At 39.2% G+C, this 14528-nt stretch overlaps 1 protein-coding gene and 1 long non-coding RNA gene across 5 annotated transcripts in view; one reads left to right on the top strand and one right to left on the bottom strand.

Annotated features, from left to right (window-relative positions):
• TMOD3 (tropomodulin 3) overlaps positions 1-14528 on the top strand; it is an 84766-nt gene that overhangs the window by 44878 nt on the left and 25360 nt on the right. The gene's annotated exons all lie outside the window — the stretch shown is intronic.
• On the bottom strand, positions 6414-9140 carry LOC141278019 (uncharacterized). Its single transcript, XR_012330117.1, has 2 exons — positions 7044-9140; positions 6414-6678 (listed from the first exon to the last, which is right to left on the bottom strand). It is a non-coding gene; the product is annotated as an uncharacterized lncRNA (long non-coding RNA).

The raw sequence follows: 14528 nt of genomic DNA on the forward strand, positions 1-14528 counted from the left end.
GATTTGTTCGTGGGGTTTTATTACAGTGATTTTTAGTTCTCTTTAGAATTCTTTAGTTCTCAACTGTAACAAATATTAAAAGTGTACTGAGGTAAAATTTTAAATGCACTACTATATTACAAAATGCAGTGATGTCAAAGTGCCACTCAATTCTAACTCCTGTCTTTAAAGTGGAATGCCATAAAAGAATTCAGGACATATTTTCAAAGACTCTTACCCTACAGCCTTCCTTATTAATTGTGATTCATAACCATTATAATTATAATTGTCAGTGCTTCATAATCATTACTTTCAGGAAATTCTTCTAGTCCAAGTCCTTCCCATTGCAGATTTTTTTTTTTAATTTATTTTATTTATTTATTTTTGGCTGTGTTGTGTCTTCATTGCTGTACTCAGGCTTTCTCTAGTTGTGGCGAACAGAGGCTACCCTTCGTTGCAGTGTGCGGGCTTCTCATTGTGGTGGCTTCTCTTGTTGCAGAGCACGGGCTCTAGGTGTGTGGGCTCAGTAGTTGTGGCTTGCAGGCTCTAGAGCTCAGGCTCAGTAGTTGTGGCAGACGGGCTTAGTTGCTCCTCAGCATGTGGGATCTTCCCGGACCAGGGATCGAACCCGTGTCTCCTGTTTTGGCAGGCGGATTATTAACCACTGTGCCACCAGGGAAGCCCCCCATTGCAGATTTTGACCTTAGCTAGCCTCAGTGGAGAAGGAGTACAGCTATAATTCTAAAAGCTGTCTATATAATAACATTTAACATGAAGTAGGTTAAATTTCTCAACTTTCAATACAGGTTGGCCTAAGAAGCCAGATTCTGCTTTTACTCCTATTTAAAATGCTGTGCATGGAACACTGGGGAATGGTGGCAGCAGTAGAGTTGATCTTCAGCTCTTCCAGGCACTGGTTTTACATCTGAATCCTTAGTAGGCCAGGTGGAGAGAATGGTTAGAGCATAGTGCTTTTTCCTAGTAAGGCTTTAGCTTTTTATTTGGGAAGGAAGCCCTTCTGGCCACAACTCTGTTACATGGCTATCCCTTAGTTGCAGGGGAAGGTGGAAAATTCATTTTAGTATTCCCACCTCTGTAATAGACGAAGGTTGTGAATGGCTTTTGAGTAGGTATTCCACAAGGTCTGCCCATGCCTTTTCAAAATTATCATTCCCAACCCCTCTGCTCTTTTTATCGACCCCACTTCCCCTTATCTCTAGTTGAGAATCACTACCTTAGATACTTGTATTAGTCAGGGTTCTCCAGAGAAATAGAACCAAAAGGGGGTGTGTGTGTGTGTGTGTGTGTGTGTGTGTGTGTGTGTGTGTGTAGAGAGAGACAGATTTATTCATTCATTTGTTCATTCATTCCTTTTTGTAAAAATTGAGGTATAGTTGATGTACAGTTTATAAGTTTCAGGTATACAACACAGTGATTCACATTTTTAAAGGTTATACTTCATTTAGTTATTATAAAATATTAGCTATATTCCCTGTGCTGTACAGTATATACTTGTACCCTATTTATTTATTTATTTTTAAATATGTATTTATTTAGGCTGTGCCGGGTCTTAGTTGCGGCACACAGGATCTTTAGTTACAGCATGTGGACTCTTAGTTCCGGCATGCATGCGGGATCTAGTTCCCCGACCAGGGATCAAACCCAGGCCCCTTGCATTGGGAGCTCGGGGTCTTACCCACTGGACCACCAGGGAAGTCCCTATCCTATTTATTTTATACATAGTGGTTTGTACCTCTTAATACCCTATCCCTATTTTGCCCCCACCCCCTTTCCTCTCCCCCTGGTAACCACTAGTTTGTTTTCTATATCTGTGAGTCTGTTTCGTTTTTGTTGTATTCACCAGTTTGTTTTATTTTTTAGATTCCACATATAAGTGATAACATGCGGTATTTGTCTTTCTCTGTCTGACTTATTTCACTAAGCATAATACCATCCAAGTCCATCCATGTTGTTGCAAATGGCAAAATTTCATTCTTTTTAATGGCTGAGTACTATTCCATTGTACATACATACCACATCTTCTTTATCCGTTCATCTGTTGTTGGACACTTAGGTTGCTTCCATATCTTGGCTATTGTAAATAATGCTGCCATGAACATTGGGTTCATGTACCTTTTTGAATTAGTGTTTTTGTTTTCTTCAGATGTATACACAGGACTGGAATTGCTGGATCATATGGTAGTTCTATTTTTAGTTTTTTGAGGAACCTCCATACTGTTCTCCACAGTGGCTGCACCAATTTACATTCCCACCAAGGGTTCGTTTTCTCCACATCCTCACCAACTTTTGTTATTTGTGGGTTTTTTTGATGATAGCCGTTCTGACAGGTGTGAGGTGATATCTCATTGTGGTTTTAATTTGCGTTTCTCTGGTGCTTATGACGTTGAGCACCTTTTTGTGTGCCTCTTGGCCGTCTCTTTGTCTTCTTTGGAAAAATATCTCTTTAGGTCTTCTGCCCATTTTTTAATCAGGTTGTTAGTTTTTTTGATGTTGTGTTTTATGAGCTGTTTATATATTTTGGGTATTAACCACTTATCAGTCATATCATTTGCAAGTATTTTTTCCCATTCAGTAGGTCGTCTTGGTTTCCTTTGCTGTGCAAAAAGCTTTTAAATTTAATTACATCCCGTTTGTTTATTTTTGCTTTTCTTTTGCCTTAGGTGACAGATCCAAAAAAATACTAAGATTTATGTCAAAGAGTGTTCTGCCTATGTTTTCTTCTAGGAGTTTTATGGTTTCAGGTCTTACATTTAGGTCTTTAATCCATTTAGAGTTTATTTTTGTATATGGTGTTAGAGAATGTTCTAATTTCATTCTTTTCCATGTAGCTGTCCAGTTTTCCCAGCACCACTTATTGAAGAGACTGTCTTTTCTCTATTGTATATTCTTGCCTCCTTTGTCATAGATGAGTTGACCATAGGTGCATGGGTTTATTTATGGGCCCTCTATGTGTCATGTTCCTCAGGCCAAGCCTTAAAAGCCATGTTACAGCATTGTAGACATGAAGAAGGGCAAGTTTACCTTCAACAACTGGAGAACTTTGGTTGCAGAGCTCTGTTTTGAAATACAGCTAAAAGACGGCTCTTGACTTCTTAAAGCCACCCTGGAGCTCAGTCTTAAATTGGTTGGCCTTGGTTATTCGTAGTCACTAATATGCCTTCCTTTCTTTGGGTCTCATCCCCAAGATTTTGATCACATTCCAGAAGACCCTCAGAATAATTCATGTACATCGTATTAACATACCTTCCAATCAAGCTAAATGTGAATCCCCTCCTTAGCTCTGAGAATTCAGAACCTTGTTTTTTTAAGCTGCCGCTCCAATGACCCTTTACCTGAACACCTGGGTTGAGTACCAGGTTTCTCACTTAATGGCTTATTTCACAGGAGATAGACTTTCAGATGGAGGATGCCTTCCCAGACAGAAGAGTTTCTCCTGGTTCTTCTTAAAACAGTTTGCAAACCTGTTAAGAAATAAAAGCATTTTCCTTTTTTGGTGTGCTCAGACTAGTTAGAATCTGTAAAATGTGCCATTGTTCTCTAAACTAAATCATTTTTCATACTAAGATGACTGGTTTCAGAGTTTAGTCCCCAATGGCAGTATTAGTTTTCTGTACCAGGGAATGTTATAGCGATTCACTCAGTTCCTTGAACTCCTTCCAAGTTATATGCCAGAATCTCATAGGGATCTCTCATTGTAAATTATTTTTAAAGATGACTACTCAATTCTCTTTTAAAAGAAAAATTGGGAACCACTAAAAGGAATAGTTATCCAACTACTTTCTTATATTCTGAGACTGAATGATGATTAATTATACTTGTTATTTTTTAACTTAAAGACACACTCTTTCCGGAGCTAAAATTATACAGAACTGGTATGACAAAAGGGAATACCCATAAAACTGAAAATTGGACATTTCATGATTTTTCTTTTTGACCATGAACAAAAACTACACACTCATGCCAAATTTCATCTTTCTAGATCATCTCTGACTGCCTCGAAAAGGCACTTGAGGGTTGTTATTATAGAGATATATTAGTAATTTCATTTTGTGATTTGTGAAATGGTTGTTTATAATTGTACATTTTACAGAATTAAAAGCATATGTCAACATCTGAGAAGGAGGAATTCATCCTAATTAGGTGAAATTCAAGGCATTATGTCTTCGATGCATTTTGGGAACATTTTGTCCTACAGTAATAAATGTTCTCCTTTTAATAACTGTAATTTTGTTGACAGCAAAAAAGAAGGTATTAGGCAGCTAATAAGGCACAGCTGAGAAAAGATATATTAAGGATTGTTTTTAAGTGCATTGTTTACAGTAGAATCCACAATATACATCTGTTAAGTTCATCTAAATCTAACAAGCTCATGGTAGGAATGGTATCATGGTATCAAGTAATCTTGGTAGAGATTAATGGAAATGTCTTTGCTATGAGCCTACTGTGTTCAAAATGTTGAGAAACTAAGTGTTTAAGAAAATTAAAACAATAAGATAATTGCAATATAATGTTCCTTTTGCTTGAAGATATAATATTAAAATGTTGGGAAGCTTTTTACCCTTTTCTCCTTGAAATGTTGCAGAAGATGTAACTGAGGCATAGACCAAGGGTGAAGGAGAGTATTTATCCAGCTCTTTCTCATTCCTGAGAATGGTGAAAATGCAGAGTTCTGACTGGTTATTATTTCTCATCATATTTTTACATATCTTGAATATTCTGTCTCCAGGATAGATAAGGCTCAGAGCCTTGCCATGGATTTGACACTTAGAGAAATAATTGGGCCCAGTTTTTAATACTTCTTACTGACTCTCATTTTGCTTTGCTTTGCCAGGAGTCTTCCTCCCCACGTCTAACATCACACTTTACCCTTACCTAGCCTAAGACTTTTTTTCCCCTCATTGTCCCTTATTTCATAGACTAGAGCCTGCTGTACCTTGTACACTCTCTCCTATGCACCACCAAAGAACCCCTCCCTTCGAGCCACTGACACTCCTAGGTTGGGCTCCTCCCCTCCTTGAAGAGCATGCCTGTGCTCCCAGTTGGCCCTTGGGGTAGAGCCACCTATTCTTTCTGGTGGTTTCCCTTCCCCTCCTGGATAAAGGAATGCCCTTGGGTTTTCTTCCCAAGAATCTCCTATGCCCTGCTCTGCTTAACTAAAGGTGAATTTAACCAGATTGCCTTAAAGTAAGGGTTCTCATATACTTTCTAGATTATTTATTCACAGTTCCCTTAGCCTTCCAGAAAACTTACTATAGTCACTCTTCTGAAAGATGCTTCCCTCATCTTTCTGAGTACATGATTTCTTTTTGGAGGAAAGGCAGACTTGATTCCTTAAACCAGAAGGATCATAGTTATAAACTGCCTAAATCAGCAGGATTATGTAACTGCGAGTGTGCAGTTGGTTTCCACTACATTCAAGATAAAGACTGGATCTATTTTTGTACTCAAATTTCATAAATTCTAAATGTCCTTTATATACCTCTAAAAAGTGGTCTTATCAGGCACTGATACGCAGACTGGGCTATTTAAATTAGTCATGCAGATGCAGGCATCTCCTTTGGAGACTAGTCACTGTATCTTTTGAATGATTCACTCACTACTCCTTTGGGGTGGGGAGTTAGCCTGATGGATTGTTCATGTTTTATGGGAAACTTTCCCTGCATAAACATACCCACTCTGGATATTCCTGTCCCTCCAACATGTCTGTATATAATTTGCATACCACAGAAGTTTGATTTTAATTGTTCGACAATCATACACTGTGAGGCTCTGTTATTAGGTTTTTTATTTTTTAATAGATCTTTATTGGAGTATAATTGCCTCACAATACCGTGATAGTTTCTGTTGCACAACAAAGCGAATAAGCCATATGCATACACATGTCCCCATGTGTGCTTCCTGGACTTGGGTGACTATTTCCATTCCCATGTTAGGGAAGTTTTCAACTATAATCTCTTCAAATATTTTCTCAGACCCTTTCTTTTTCTCTTCTTCTTCTGGGACCCCTATAATTCGAATGTTGGTGCATTTAGTGTTGTCCCAGAGGTCTCTGAGATTGTCTTCAATTCTTCTCATTCTTTTTTCTTTATTCTGCTCCTAGGCAGTTATTTCCACCATTTTGTCTTCCAGCTCACTTATTTGTTCTTCTGCCTCCGTTATTCTGTTATTGATTCCTTCTAGTGTATTTTTCATTTCAGTTATGGTGTTGTCCATCTGTTTGTTTGTTCTTTAGTTCTTCTGGATCTTTGTTAAACATTTCTTGTATTTTCTCAATCCATGCTTCCATTCTATTTCCGAGATTCTGGATCATCTTTACTATCATTACTCTGAATTCTTTTTCAGGTAGATTGCCTAGTTCCTCTTCATTTGTTTGGTCTTGTAGGTTTTTACCTTGCTCCTTCATCTGTGACATATTTTCTTGCCATCTTTTTTTTTTTTTTTTTTTTAATGAATGGGATTATGTTCCTGTTTTACTGGTTGTTTGGCCTGAGGCTTCCAACACTGGAGTTTGTAGGCTATTGGGTAGAGCTGGGTCTTGGTGCTGAGAGAGGAAGTCTGTGAGATCTCACTCCGATGAATATTCCCTGGAGTCTGAAGGTGTCTGTTAGTCCAGTGGTTCAGACTCAGAGCTCCCACCGCAGGAGCTTCCACCCGACCCCGTGCTAGCAAATCAAGATCCTGCAAGCCGCATGGGGTGCCGAGAAAGAAAAGAACAATAACAACAAAAAAAAATTAGACTAGGAAACTAACAGATATGTTAGAAAGGATGTAAAAATAAAAATATAGATGAATCAACAAGTCGAAGGTACATCAGTACCACAATAGTAAAAAAAAGAGGAGGAGGGAAAAGAAAAATAATAATAAGAGGAGCGGGGGAAGGCCTTGGCTGTGGAGAGCAGGGCCTAAGCAAGGCGAGGTTTGGGTGGTGGGCAGGGCCAATGCTCAGGACCCACAGCACTGGAAAAGGCCCTGGGGGCTGTGTGGGGTGGGGCTTAGGCTCAAGGAACTGAAGGGTCCCAGTCTCAGAGGGCAGGGGACCTCACCTGGGAGTGCAGCAGGCTTCCTGGGCTCGAGTGGGTGGGGCAAATGCCCTCCTCTCCTCTCCTGCTCCTCCGGTCTGGGGTGTGGGAGGGCCCCTCCCACCTGCGTCTCCTGATTTCCCTGGCCTCCCTCCTATGCCCCCAGGACCCATGTGGCCTGGAGGGGGCTTTGAAAAGGTGGGGAACCGGCTTGGGAGCTCAGCAGGCTCCCTGGCCCCAGTGGTGCAGGCGATCACCCTCCACTCCTCTCCCGCTCTTCCCAGAGAGTCCCTCCCACCTGCCTCTCCTGATCTCTCCAGCTTCAGGGTTGCCGATCTTGTCTGGCCTCTACTTCTCCTCCCCCCTAAGTCCCCCTACATCCTACTGGTTCACTCTGGGGTTCCTCCCATCTCCTTGGGGGTTAGAGTCCTCCATCAGCGGCCGGCACATGCCCTAGTTGTGGGGAGATGCTAACTCCTTGTCCTCCCACACCACCATCTTGACTCCTCCCTCCATGTTTTTTCTTTTTAGTTGATTTAAGCTTGTATATCCTCTTGATGCATTGCCTATTTTATCATTATGGAATGACCTTCTTTATCCCTGGTAATATTCTTTGCTCTGAAATCTACTTTGTCTGATATTAATATAACCGATCTTGCTTTCTTCAGATTAGTGTTAACATAGTATATCTTTTCTATTTGTCCCATCAGTTCTTTGTTCTCTTTCCAACTTTTTGTTTGTTTGTTTCATATCTTCCATGTCTCTATATAACATTTTGAACATACGGAATATAATTATAATAACTGTTTTAATATCCTTACCTGCTGATTTTATCATCTGTCATTGCTAAGTCAGTTTTGATATATTGATTTTTTTTTTTTCTCTTCCTTACGGGTCGAATTTCCCTGCTTCTTTGCGTGCTGGTAATTTTTTTATTGGATACCAGACATTATGAATTTTAACTTTTTGGATGCTGGATATTTTGATACCCCTATAAATAGTCTTGAGTTTCATTCTGAGACAAGATTAAGTTATATGGAAACAATTTGGTCATTTGATCCTTTAGGGTCTTGCTTTTCAGATTTGTTAGGTGGGACTGCAGCAGTTCGGTCTAGGGCTCATTATTTCTCCACTACTGAGGCAAGACTCTCCTGAGTTCTCTACCCAGTGCCCTGTGAATTATGAGGTTTTCCAGTCTGGCTGGTGGGAGCACGTTCTATTCCCAGGCCTGCACGAGCCTGTGCACTGTTATTTCTGATTTTTTCAGATGGTTTTTTTCCTTCGCCCAAGGTAGTTTCATCATACACATGTGCTGCTCTGCTGAACGCTAAAAGGCAGCCCTCTGCAGGTCTCCAGAGTGCACTGTTTAACTCTGTCCTCTCTGGCACTCTGTTCTATAAACGCTGGCTGCCCTTGTCTTTCTGGACCTCAGCTGTGTCTCTTTGGTTCAGGTAGTTCCCCAGGCTCTGCCTGGGTTCTGTTCTCTGTGCTGCAGCCTGGGCACTTTTCTCCAGGCAGTAACCTGGGCAGTCATGGAGCTCACTTTGTTTCTCATCTCTCAGGAATCACTGTTCTTTTTTGCCTGATGATCAGTGTCTTGTAAACTTTCTTATATTTTGTCCATTTTGGGGTTGTTTCAGTCATGGGTAAATCCTGACCCTATTACTCCATCTTGGCCAGAAGTGGAAGTCTCCAGAATCATATACAATAGATATCCTGTTTCCCCAACTAGAGTATAAGCTCCTCAAAGTAAAGAATCTCATATTTCATTTTCCTTATGTTATCTTTCTAGCTCATTATCTAGTATATACAGGCTCACTAAACATTTGTTGAATAAAGAAGCATTTTTTGGTGATCATATTGTAGTATTGAGCAGGTGTCATGTGTGCTGTTGGGTCAAACCAAAAATGCCTTTCCAGTATCTGCCCCCTCATCCTTTGGTTGGGTTGATTTGAGGTTTGTGCTCTTCCTGTCAAAAGGATATCCCAAAGCCCCCTGTGGAGATTATAGTGGCCTAGTTCCCTTAAATCTTTTCTGGAACAAGGTAGCTTATAAACATACACATAGTAAAATTAGCTAGCGCCTTTCACCTCTGTAGAAATGAAATAACTAAGAGACTGCTCTGTTTCTAGTTATTGTACTTTTTTTTTTTTTTTTTTTGTGGTACGCAGGCCTCTCACTGTTGTGGCCTCTCCCGTTGTGGAGCACAGGCTCTGGACACGCAGGCTCGGTGGCCATGGCTCACAGGCCTAGCCGCTCCACGGCATGTGGGATCTTCCCGGACCAGGGCACAAACCCGTGTCCCCTGCATCGGCAGGTGGACTCTCAACCACTGCGTCACCAGGGAAGCCCCTAGTTATTGTACATTTTATATACTTAGCAAGGATGGGACCATGACTAAGATAATTCTTAACCTTGTGGTAGCTGTAACTTGATATCAGAGCAAAAGAGATGAAGACTTGTGAAGAAAGGTCCTGGCAATAAAATTGTTAACATGGTTCATACTATCTTACTTATTTTAGAACAATAACAAGGATCTTGGCAAGATATTCCTTTTTTTTTTTTCTCCTCTTGGCACAAACACAGGTTTGGATAAATGCCATGCATTTAAGCTACCATTATATGAATTCTTATCTTGGTTTATTCTATTTCCTTAGCTGCCATTTTGTAGTTACAGAAACATTACTGAACTCTTTCAACATTCTTAGCAACCAAGAGTCATAGCCCTGTTTTTGTTTTGTTTCATTTGGGGGTGGCAAGCATATCTTTTCATCCTTGTCTGAGAGATTTTTTTCTGATCTTATCATTGCTTATTTTCATATTTTGCTACACTGTAAAGAACTGTAATTTCAGTTTTTAAAAAATCCAGTTTTAGATGTTGCTTTGTTAAATAAGGTATTTAGATAGAATGCTGTGTACTGAAGAATAGAAGTGAATAACCATTTTTTAAGACATTATGTTATTTCAAATAAATACAAATATTAAAAGTTATAAGTCAGAGCTTTTAGAACATATTTCAAGGAGAGGAAAAGTAAAATTAGATCAGTACAGGAGTACTCATCCTAATCTTTTCAGAGCTGTAATTATACAGATTAGCACTTTATCAACATGAGTAGGTAAAAATCAGAATCATGTAGGGAGCTTTTTCAAAAATATCCATGCCTAGTCAGTGTTCATTTTCTGAGTTTAGGAATCACTGATATAGGGCTTCCCTGGTGGGGCAATGCTTAAGAATCTACCTGCCAATGCACGGGACATGGGTTCAAGCCCTGGTCCAGGAAGATCCCACACGCTGCGGAGCAACTAAGTCCATGTGCCACAACTACCGAGCCTGCGCTCTAGAGCCCGTGAGCCACAGCTACTGAAACCCGCACGCCTAGAGCCTGTGCTCCTCAACAAGAGAAGTCACCACAATGAGAAGCCCGCACACCGCAACGAAGAGTAGCCCCCGCTCGCCACAACTAGAGAAAGCCCGTGCACAGCAACAAAGACCCAACTCAGCCATAAATGAATGAATGAATGAATGAATTTTAAAAAAAGAATCACTGATATAGATACTTGGAACTTTATGGTTTTCCAGTCCTCCTGGGTTGTTTGTTTTGGAAAACTCTCTGTGTCTCTCTCACGTACACATGCAAGAAATTCCAGAGAAAATAAGAATAACTAATTAACATGTGTCTATTGCGTTTACTGTATACCAGTTGCTTTATATATGTTAAATCATTTTATCAGAATGAGACTGAAATTTCTATAAAGAATAATCCATGATTTTTAAAAAAACATATCAGAAGAAAGATGATCATAATAAAATGGTGTACTGATTTTGTTAACAGATGGTTTTGGATAAAAGCAGTATCAAATTTACACATTTCCCTACCCTCTGCAAACACACGCGCGCGCGCGCACACACACACACACACACACACACACACACACACACACACAATACCTATACGTCGAGTAAAAGCTGAACATTTCACTCATCCTGCAAGACATTGAGGGCACAAATCACATTAACCATTATAATGGAGATCTATTTATCAGCATCTCTTAGTAATTAAGATTTGTAACTTAAATCTAATTTATATGAGACTAATTTAAATTAACACACATGTTTAGAAATGCATTTTCTGTTAATATGGAATCAGTCAAGCAGTTTGCTAATTATGTATTTCCCAGAGAACAGCTGATTTTAACTAAGAAGCACAAGCATTGTCTGGCTGAATGCGTTTAAGGTGCAACCCACATCATAAAATTTACCCATTTAAAGTGTACAGTTCAATGGTTTTTAGTACATTCACAGAGTTGTATAACTATCACCATAATCTTAAGTTTAGAACATTTTTATCATCCCGAAAGGAAACGCTGTACCTATGAATAGTCTCCATTCCTCACTCTATTCTCCAGCCCCAGAAAACCGCTAATCAACTTTCTGTCTCTAAATTTGCCTATTCTGGACATTTCAAATAAATGGAATCATACAGTATGTATTTATGACTGACTTCCTTCACTTAGCCTAGCGTTTGGGAGTTTCATCTGTGTTTTAGCCTGTTTCAGTGTTTCATTCCTTTTTATGGATGAATAATATTTCATTGTATGGAAACACACACTTTGTTTCTCCATTTATCAGTTGATGGACATTTGGATTGTTTCCACTTTTTAGCTATTATGAATAATGCTGCTGTGAACACTTGTGTACAGTTTGCTATGTATACCTACTAGTGGAATTGCTGGGTCATTTAGTAACTATTTTTTAACAATTTGAAGAACTGCCAAATTGTTTTCCAAAGTGGCTGCACGATTTTACATTCCCACCAGCAATGTATTAGGGTTCCGATTTCTCCACATCCTGGCCTACTCTTGTCTGTCGTTTTGATTATAGCCATCTTAGTAGGTGTGAAGTGATAACATACTTTGTGGTTTTGATTTGCATTTCCCTAATGACTAATGGTATTGAGCATTTTTTCATGTCCTCTTAGACATCTTATATCTTCTTTGGATAAATGTCTCTTTAAATCCTTTGCCTATTTTTAAATTGGGATGTCTTTTTATTACTGATTTTTGTCAGTTAATCAAAATATTTGATTTATTATTGATAAACACTTTTTATATAGTCTAGATATGTTTCTTATCAAATATATGATTTGAAATTTTTCTTCTCTCATTCTGTAGCTTGTCTTTTCATTTTCTTGGTGGTATCATTGTCCCACAAAATTATAGATTTTGATATAGTTCAATTTATGTATTTTTCTCTTTTGTTGTTTGTAATTTTTTTTGTTTTACAATAACCTTTTAAATTTTATTTATTTATTTATTTTGGATGCATTGGGTCTTTATTCCTGCACACAGGCTTTTTCTTTAGTTGCGGGGAGCAGAGTCTACTCTTTTCATTGCGGTGTGTGGGCTTCTCATTGCAGTGGCTTCTCTTGTTGTGGAGCGTGGGCTCTAGGTGCACAGGCTTCAGTAGTTGTGGCACACGGGCTTAGTTGCTCCATAGCATGTGGGATCTTCCTGGAGCAGAGATCGAACCTGTGTCCCCTGCACTGGCAGGCGGATTCTTTTTATTTTTTATTTATTTTTTTGGTTTTTTTTGTTGTTGTTGTTTTGGGTTTTTTTAACATCTTTATTGGAGTATAGTTGCTTTACAATGGTATATTAGTTTCTGCTTTATAACAAAGTGAATCAGTTATACATATACATATATTCCCATCTCTCTTCCCTCTTGCGTCTCCCTCCCTCCCTCCCACCCTCCCTATCCCACCCCTTAGGTGGTCACAAAGCACCGAGCTGATCTCCCTATGCTATGCAGCTGCTTCCCACTAGCTATCTATTTTACGTTTGGTAGTGTATATATGTCTGTGCCACTCTCTCACTTTGTCCCAGCTTACCCTTCCCCCTCCCAATATCCTCAAGTCCATTCTCCAGTAGGTCTGTGTCTTTATTCCCATCTTGCTCCTAGGTTCTTCATGACCTTTTTTTTTTTTCTTAGATTCCATATATATGTGTTAGCATACGGTATTTGTTTTTATCTTTCTGACTTACTTCAGTGTGTATGACAGACTCTAGGTCCATCCACCTCACTACAAGTAACTCAATTTTGTTTCTTTTTGTGGCTGAGTAATATTTCATTGTATATATGTGCCACATATTCTTTATCTATTCGTCTGTTGATGGACACTTAGGTTGCTTCCATGTCCTGGCTATTGTAAATAGAGCTGGCAGGTGGATTCTTAACCACTCTGCCACCAGGGAAGTCCTGTTGTTTGTAATTTTGTTGTTATATCTAAGAAATCATTCCCTAACTCAAGGCCGTGGATATTTACTCTTAGGGTTTTTTTTTCTCAGTTATAGTTTTAGCTCTTACATTTAGGTGTGTAATTCATTTTGAATTAATATTTGTGTATGGTATGAAATATAGGGGTCCAACTTCAACTTCTTTTGCATATAGCTATCCAACTGTCCAAGCACTATTTGTTGAAAAGACAACTCTTGCTCAATCGAATTGTCTTGGTATCCTTGTAGAAATTCAATTGACCATAAATATGAGTTTATTTCTGGGTTCTCAATTCTATTTCATTGATGTAAATGTCTTTCCGTGTACACCATAACACTATCTTGATTACAGTAACTTTGTATTTAGGTTTTTTAAAAAATTATTTATTTATTTTTGGCTGCGTTGGGTCTTCGTTGCTGCGTGCAGGCTTTGTCTAGTTGTGGTGAGCGGGGGCTACTCTTGGTTGCGGTGCGTGGGCTTCTCATCGTGGTGGCTTCTTTTGTTGCCGAGCATGGGCTGTAGGCGCGCAAGCTTCAGCAGTTGTGGCTTGCGGGCTCTAGAGCGCAGGCTCAGTAGTTGTGGCACATGGGCTTAGTTGCTCCACGGCACGTGGGATCTTCCCGGACCAGAGATTGAACCCGTGTCCCCTGCACTGGCAGGTGGACACTGGGTCACCAGTGAAGTCTTGTATTAAGTTTTGAAATTGGGAAGTGTGAGTCGTTCAGCTGTTCTTTTTCAAGATTGTTTGGCTATACTGGGTCTCTTGGATTTCCGCATGAATTTTAGAATCACCTTGTCACTTTCTGCAAATAGCTGAGATTTGTTTAAGGGGTTAAGTCTATAAAGAGTTTGAGGAGAACCGTACTGTATTCATAATAGAACAGTACTGTGTTCATAATACTAAACTTAAGTTCTGCCTATTTTATCCTTTCTTACAAAAGTAATCTTCTTTACTTTTAATTTTCTATAACAAGATTTTATATATACGCATTGAAGTATAATTCTTACAGTGTATTCATGTTTAATCATGAAGAAATATGAAGTGATTACTTTTTGTAGTGTTAAAAACATAATACTGTATAAGCTAAATACCTCTGCAACAAAAATCTCTACATACAGAGAAATTATAAAGAGTATCAGAAGAGGTACCGAATTATTTCACAGCTGTATAAATAGAGCAAACTTCTGTGTCACAGCATTTCCATAAGCCCTTGGAAATTTTGTTTTGCTTTGTT

Source organism: Tursiops truncatus, chromosome 2 (assembly GCF_011762595.2).
Source record: "Tursiops truncatus isolate mTurTru1 chromosome 2, mTurTru1.mat.Y, whole genome shotgun sequence".
Lineage (NCBI taxonomy): Eukaryota > Metazoa > Chordata > Mammalia > Artiodactyla > Delphinidae > Tursiops > Tursiops truncatus.